At 41.9% G+C, this 6,192-nt stretch overlaps 2 protein-coding genes across 2 annotated transcripts in view; one reads left to right on the top strand and one right to left on the bottom strand.

Annotated features, from left to right (window-relative positions):
- LOC145452899 (uncharacterized) overlaps nt 1-6,192 on the bottom strand; it is a 268,123-nt gene that overhangs the window by 130,356 nt on the left and 131,575 nt on the right. The gene's annotated exons all lie outside the window — the stretch shown is intronic.
- LOC145452910 (transcription initiation protein SPT3 homolog) overlaps nt 1-6,192 on the top strand; it is a 130,775-nt gene that overhangs the window by 10,298 nt on the left and 114,285 nt on the right. The window lies entirely within an intron of this gene.

Below are 6,192 nucleotides of genomic sequence, written 5' to 3'. Positions count from 1 at the left end.
TCCACGTACCCCTATTCAGGATCGCAACAGCACTATGTCAAGTCACGCTCTTGGGGCCTCAAGTTTTAGCACAAGTTATGTGGATTTCGGGACGGAAGACATTTTAGCGACTGGAGATATTAACATCGATGGTTTCGCCGATATGCTGTGATTTTAGGGTCCAATTGTTAATCGGCGCCGCCGATGCACCGTAATGACACAGCTCCTGTCGTGCTATGGGGCGGAAATTACGGTCAGCGCCGAAATGTCGGAGTGCGGTAGTTCCGCCCCAGCCGGTTTCACAGCCCTGGACTAAAGCACACTAATCGCCTCAAGAAACCATTCTCTCATGATTGCGAAAAAAGTCGAGACTCATTTCTGTAACCCTACTATTATTTTGTTGGGGGGAAAGGCATACCCAAATTTCAAGCAAGAATGCCCTTGAAAATTTTCGAGTAGAAGAAAACCGACCAATTTTATCTATGTTAATCTGCAAAGTAATGTCGAGGTAATTAAATAGCGTATATAATTGCACACTGAACCTCGTATGCCCCACGTTGGTGCTTCATACCCCCTAAATTCCTAAAAGGTCCGTGGATTACTGTTCAAGAACCGTCGCATTATAAGATTAAATAATTATATGGCGTTCACCAGTGGTTCTTAACCTCTTGTTCCTCCAGCGCCCCCTTTCAAAAATTATCGTGCTCTGGCGCCCCCCACCCCATATTGTCCTCCTTTTTCAGTTTTTTTAAATGTACTTTGAGGACGCCTACATGTCCTTCTCTATGGCAAGTCGTCCTCCTTGACAGCTTTTAGAGCTATGACGGTGGATAGTTTCGAGTCAAATTGGGCATAAAATATGCTAAACATGAAATCGATGTTCGAACGTAAGCGACGACTTTTTAAGTCAACCAACGGTAAATCTATAAGAAAAACTGTATTTCGGGAGGTGAGCTTGAAAGTTGACCCTTTTTATAGTCAACCAACCGCAATTTTGTGGTAAATTTACCATTTTTTCGGATTTTACTCACGTATTATAAGCCTGAAAATTTTGAAAAACTGCCCTCCTTTCCCGATTCCAAAATATGGTAGCCCTACGTAACAGCACTTCGTCAGTCCCCCACAAAACGATTGTCTTGGGCACTCGTGGCGTGATAAAACAAACTTCTGTGGGCTTCGCCCGCAAGAACCCCGTCGCGTGATTTCGATAGTCTGCAAATTTGATGTGGCCTGGTCGCCCTAGGCGCCAAAATCTTCTTTAATGCATTAATGAATAGGTGGTATTTCATATATACGCGCGTCTTGTCCTCTCAGTCCACGTAATCAGATTTACCAGTAGCGCTGAGTGAGCTGTTGTCTTGGAGAATGAACGCCACGTAATTAATAATTAAACATATTCGGGCGTGCCCGTACAGGTACAATTAATTCGTTACATGTTGTTATTTTGTTACCTCTTGTCCGCTATATAGTTAAAAGATATTGAAACGCATAAACGTATTAAACTTAAATGAGCACATGATTCTAAATTGGTATTTCTCCACTGGCAAATAATTATTCTCTGATGGATGTTATTTGTCCTGTGGGGTGCGGATTGTGAAGACATGATAATTCGGCACGTGCGATTTAAGCACCTATGGACAATTAGACTTACATACATCGAATTTTACCGTCAACATAAGGGCAATCGTCTTCGGCTAAGGTTTTCTCGCTGACAATCTTTTTGGCACACTTCTCGGAGTCCCATATTGGCGGGAACTTCATTTGTCTTCGTCCAGCGTGGCGTGGTAATGGCCGACGCCGAAATGCCTATTTCTATTTTCAATAATTATGTGTATTTTTTCGTGGGGGAGTCGTCAAAACATGTGAAATTTAGGTTCATTCACCGAAATAATTTAGGGCACTCTTCGAGCTCAGCTCCTCGCAGTTGTGAGTTTGAGTTGCAGCAGTTTTGGTAAGAGGTCAAATCCTGTCGGTATTTTCGGTACTTTAGTATTGGAAATATTTCGCGATTAAATCGCGCTCGAGGACAACTCGACAATAATAAACCATATGATATTTGTACGTGGTATATTCAGGGTCAAATCTATAGGTTGTTATAACAACAATCGGATGCGGCCTCATACCCTTTGATTCGAGCCAGACGGCAGATGTACGCTTCCCGAATTCCCATCTGCGATTGGCAGTACGGGGAAATTAATGGTACTAAATTTTGTTTTAGTGCTTTGTGTGACTAAGTCAGTTAACTGAGAATGGGGTGCATATATCTGCTCACATTTAATCTAGTACTGTACCCAGTTAATAATTATACCATGAATGTATTCCAAACAAATCAACTCCTATTTTTAACGTTAATGTGAGGTTGTGGACCACAATACTCGATAGTATCATCCTTTATTGTACGATGAAGAAATATTCTGACAATTTAATTTTGTAGCTCTCAAATATAGCATTTAGTTATTCCTTTTGTGCACAAATCTTCAAGGCATAATTTATGTACAAGGGGCTCTCACTCTCAAAAGTGATATACCGTGTCACCTTCGATATCCACATGCTGTGCGCTGCACCCACTACATTTATGAAAACATATGTAGAAAACGTCGCCGCGTAGCGCGACCAAAAATTTCCAGATTTAACATGTTTTGTGGAATGTTAATTTGCTCTGAATACTCAATAAGGATATGTCCTACTGCGAAGCCATTTTTCTTAAGGGCCCCCCATATCGCCCCCTGAGCCCAGCGCCCCCATATCGCCCCTGAGCGGTTTCGCCCCCTTAAAAATCGCCAGCACCCCCTGGGGGCGCTGGAGGCAAGGTTCAGAACCACTGGTGTACACTATCACTATCATTTTAACAACCGATTCCTGTATTGGCGCTTTTTTTTAAACTATTACAACGTTTCGTAACACAATTTCTACTAATTGAATACTAGTCTGCCTTCAAGATTAACGAACCACGACCCGGTCTATCGATCTCGCCTTCCTTGACATGCCACCCCATTTTTGTCGCTTGCTTCTATATACTATCTTGTTTTACTTTTCATTCAGTGTACGTACATGCCTCCTCTTTACATCGCCTAGGCCAGGGGTGGGCAAACTACGGCCCGCGGGCCGCATGCGGCCCGCAACACCGTTCTGTGCGGCCCGCGAGAGTTTAAAGAGACTTTTAAAAAATATCCATAAAATGCGTACTAAAAATCGAATTAATGCAGGGACTTGATTAACTTTATCTTAGTATATTTCACCATGATAATTCTAAGACAGTGGTTCTGAAGAGGCGCGCGAAGCTGAGCTCGACTGAAAAAATTTTTTCGCGCTCCGCGCGATTTACGTCCAATTTATAGTTATACTTCTGTATTTAGTCTGAATAACATATTTCAAAATCTCTCATCAACACTGGTAACCTGTCATGCCATCAGACTACCAGTTAGGTTTGCTACCATCCTGGGTGCATTTCGTGATATGACGATAAGGGGGCGCGAAATCTTTCACCATCATAAGGGGGGGGGAGAGCGTGTCTTAGGTAGATTCGTTGTCTGTATGCATAGAATGGGGGGATTTATATTTTATCCACACATAGTAGAAGCGTGTTGGAAGCTAACATGGTTATGATGCTGTCAGCATTGTGTGTCCCGGAACTGAATATTAAAAGTGGAATTGGTAAATCTATGAACAGATCGCTGCTCACAGATTTAAATTTCAACTCTGTTCTAAAAATCGGGCCAACCGACTTTCATCTCTATTGTTTTGACAAATTGGTTATTGAGGTCCTCCAGCCTATGAAATCTCGTCATCATATGTTTCTGACGCATGTACGATATCATCAAAGCAATGTTTGGCTTGTTTTAAATAAACACATATATTATGTTATCTCCATGTCCTCACTTTATAATCAAATATCAATATTGCGTTTTTGGTTTATAATCCTAGTTTTATATAGTGCGGCCCGCGAATGGATTCAGATGTTGAATGCGGCCCGCGAGCTCAAAAGTTTGCCCACCCCTGGCCTAGGCCAAGGTGGGTGTCTGATTCCACGGACTACTCCAAGTCGTTTATGGACGCCCTCCTATCTTTTCAGTGTATCGCAATTTTCGTGGTGTATTGAACTGATAAGTATTGCTATTAAACCGAACCGAGACTGAGGCCATTGACTTTTCCAAAACTTTCAAATGGGGCCCAGGGTGGGAAAAAAGTTTTAGAAAGCCTGTAAGTGACAGAGAAAACACGACTTGCTACGATGGGAGTATAATAATTCTAGGTCTTGGGCGGTAACCCGATATTTGAAAGTAATTCGCCAAGACTCTTGATCCCAAAATATTCCCCAAAATGGGTTAAGTATAGGGTTGCCATACGTCCGGAATTTCCCGGACATGTCCGGAATTTCACTTGAAAATCTGCGTCCAGGAGGAATTTCTAAAATATGCCTAAATGTACCGAATTTTGAAGGCTTGAAGCAGGCTCAAAAGTTTTCCGTATTCAACATAAACATGTGCTATTCAAACTTCTTCTTCGCACCGCGCGCGAGTTAATGCAACGTATAATGATATTAGTATGGGCACCAGGCATCACCCTCGTCAAAAAATGCAACCATAATTAATACAGGGTTACCATTAGAGTCCGACCGATATTGGATTTCTGAGCCGATACCGATAAGACCGATATCCAGTACCTTCACCGATAACCCCGATATATTCAGCCGATATTCAAAAGATAGCTCAAGGGCCATATTTAACACCTCAGAGCATTTATTTCAACAACTTTACAGCCATTGACATGCTTGAACATGAAATAAATGATCTAGGGGCTATAAAAATATATCAAAAGCACCAATCCAGCAGTTGCAGATTACAGTTCACGAAGCACAATTTCTCGGCCCTTTCTCCAAGGAGTGAACTTCTGTGGTCTTCCATAAATGATGTATATAGTACTACACACTGTGAGCAGTCTTTCACTTGGTACCATAGTTAGTGGCACAGCAAGAATTGGAAATCATTCTTCATTTCGGTTCCACCGCTCCCTTACAGAATGATCTTTCCTTCAATGGTTTCACCAAATATTGATATTAATATTGATATTCTTCTGGCAGTGCACCTGGAGCCTTCAGCACATCGTTAACAAATAGCTGAAGAGAAAGTGCAGAACAACTCAAATTGTCCACGTCTGCAACTGCTCCACCCATCCCCCTTGGGCCTTGACCATGACCAGCATTTCAACAATCAATTGATCAATATTTTACGCTCTTTTGTCAGAATTGGCCAATGTCATCACGCAATCAAAAATTTTCGTATCAATTATTGGCTTTAGTCCGCGTTTGCTTGATTTTCTTGCCCTCTATGCTCGCATATTTCCTATCATGGTGGCCCCGCAGGCCTCAGTCAGACGACTTCATACATTACTGGTATAATTAGCTCTGTTGGTACCGAACCAATAGCAATATCTTCAGAGAAATGTTTCGACGCGACGCTTTTCTCTATCATCACGAGGGTCAGTCCAGCATGATTAAAGTTCTCATTTCTCTTACTGATCGAAATAGAGTGAAGACAACTATCCATCCAGCTGCTCTCTGTCTTTGGTGGTCCGGTGGTCGATTACTGTAGGGGGATTCCCTCGAACTCAGTGGGGCATAACGGTGAGAGTGGTGGTTAGTTATCTATAATATTTTTCAGATAGGCACGCCTACTGCCCTGTATGCAGTATGCACTTTTTGCAGTTTAGCCATTTATTTTTGTAATTTACCATCCTCACGTCTTCTATCGACTTCTCTGACTCCGTGCCACCATGTTGTGACGTCACGAAAATGGCCGATATTTTTTAAACTAAAATGGCCGATACCGACATTTCTCTCCAAGCGTGATATCGACTCGATATTATCGGCGAGCCGATAATCGGTCGGGCTCTAGTTACCATATTTTGGAAATCTAAAAAGAGGACACTTTTTCAGAAATTCGAGACTTGCGAAACCGGGGAACAATTCTCAAAAATCGGTGAATTTTTCCCACTTTGTGATCGGTTGACTTCTGTGCTAATTTACGGCATATCAGTCGCATTTTGCTCTAAATATGACCTAAATTTTCAAAAGAGGACAAAATCTCAAAAAAGAGGACAAAAGGGCGTCCTCCGAGGACACTTTCAAAAAAGTCAAAAAATAGGACAAATCCTCTTAAAAGAGGACGTATGGTAACCCTAAATTAATATAAATACCCATCATAAAGTCTGATT

This window comes from Botryllus schlosseri, chromosome 12, assembly GCF_051294905.1.
Source record: "Botryllus schlosseri isolate E-star chromosome 12, Bs_hap1, whole genome shotgun sequence".
In the NCBI taxonomy this organism is placed as follows: domain Eukaryota; kingdom Metazoa; phylum Chordata; class Ascidiacea; order Stolidobranchia; family Styelidae; genus Botryllus; species Botryllus schlosseri.
Note: the sequence above shows the minus strand (reverse complement) of the source record. Positions and strands in the feature narration are given on the sequence as shown.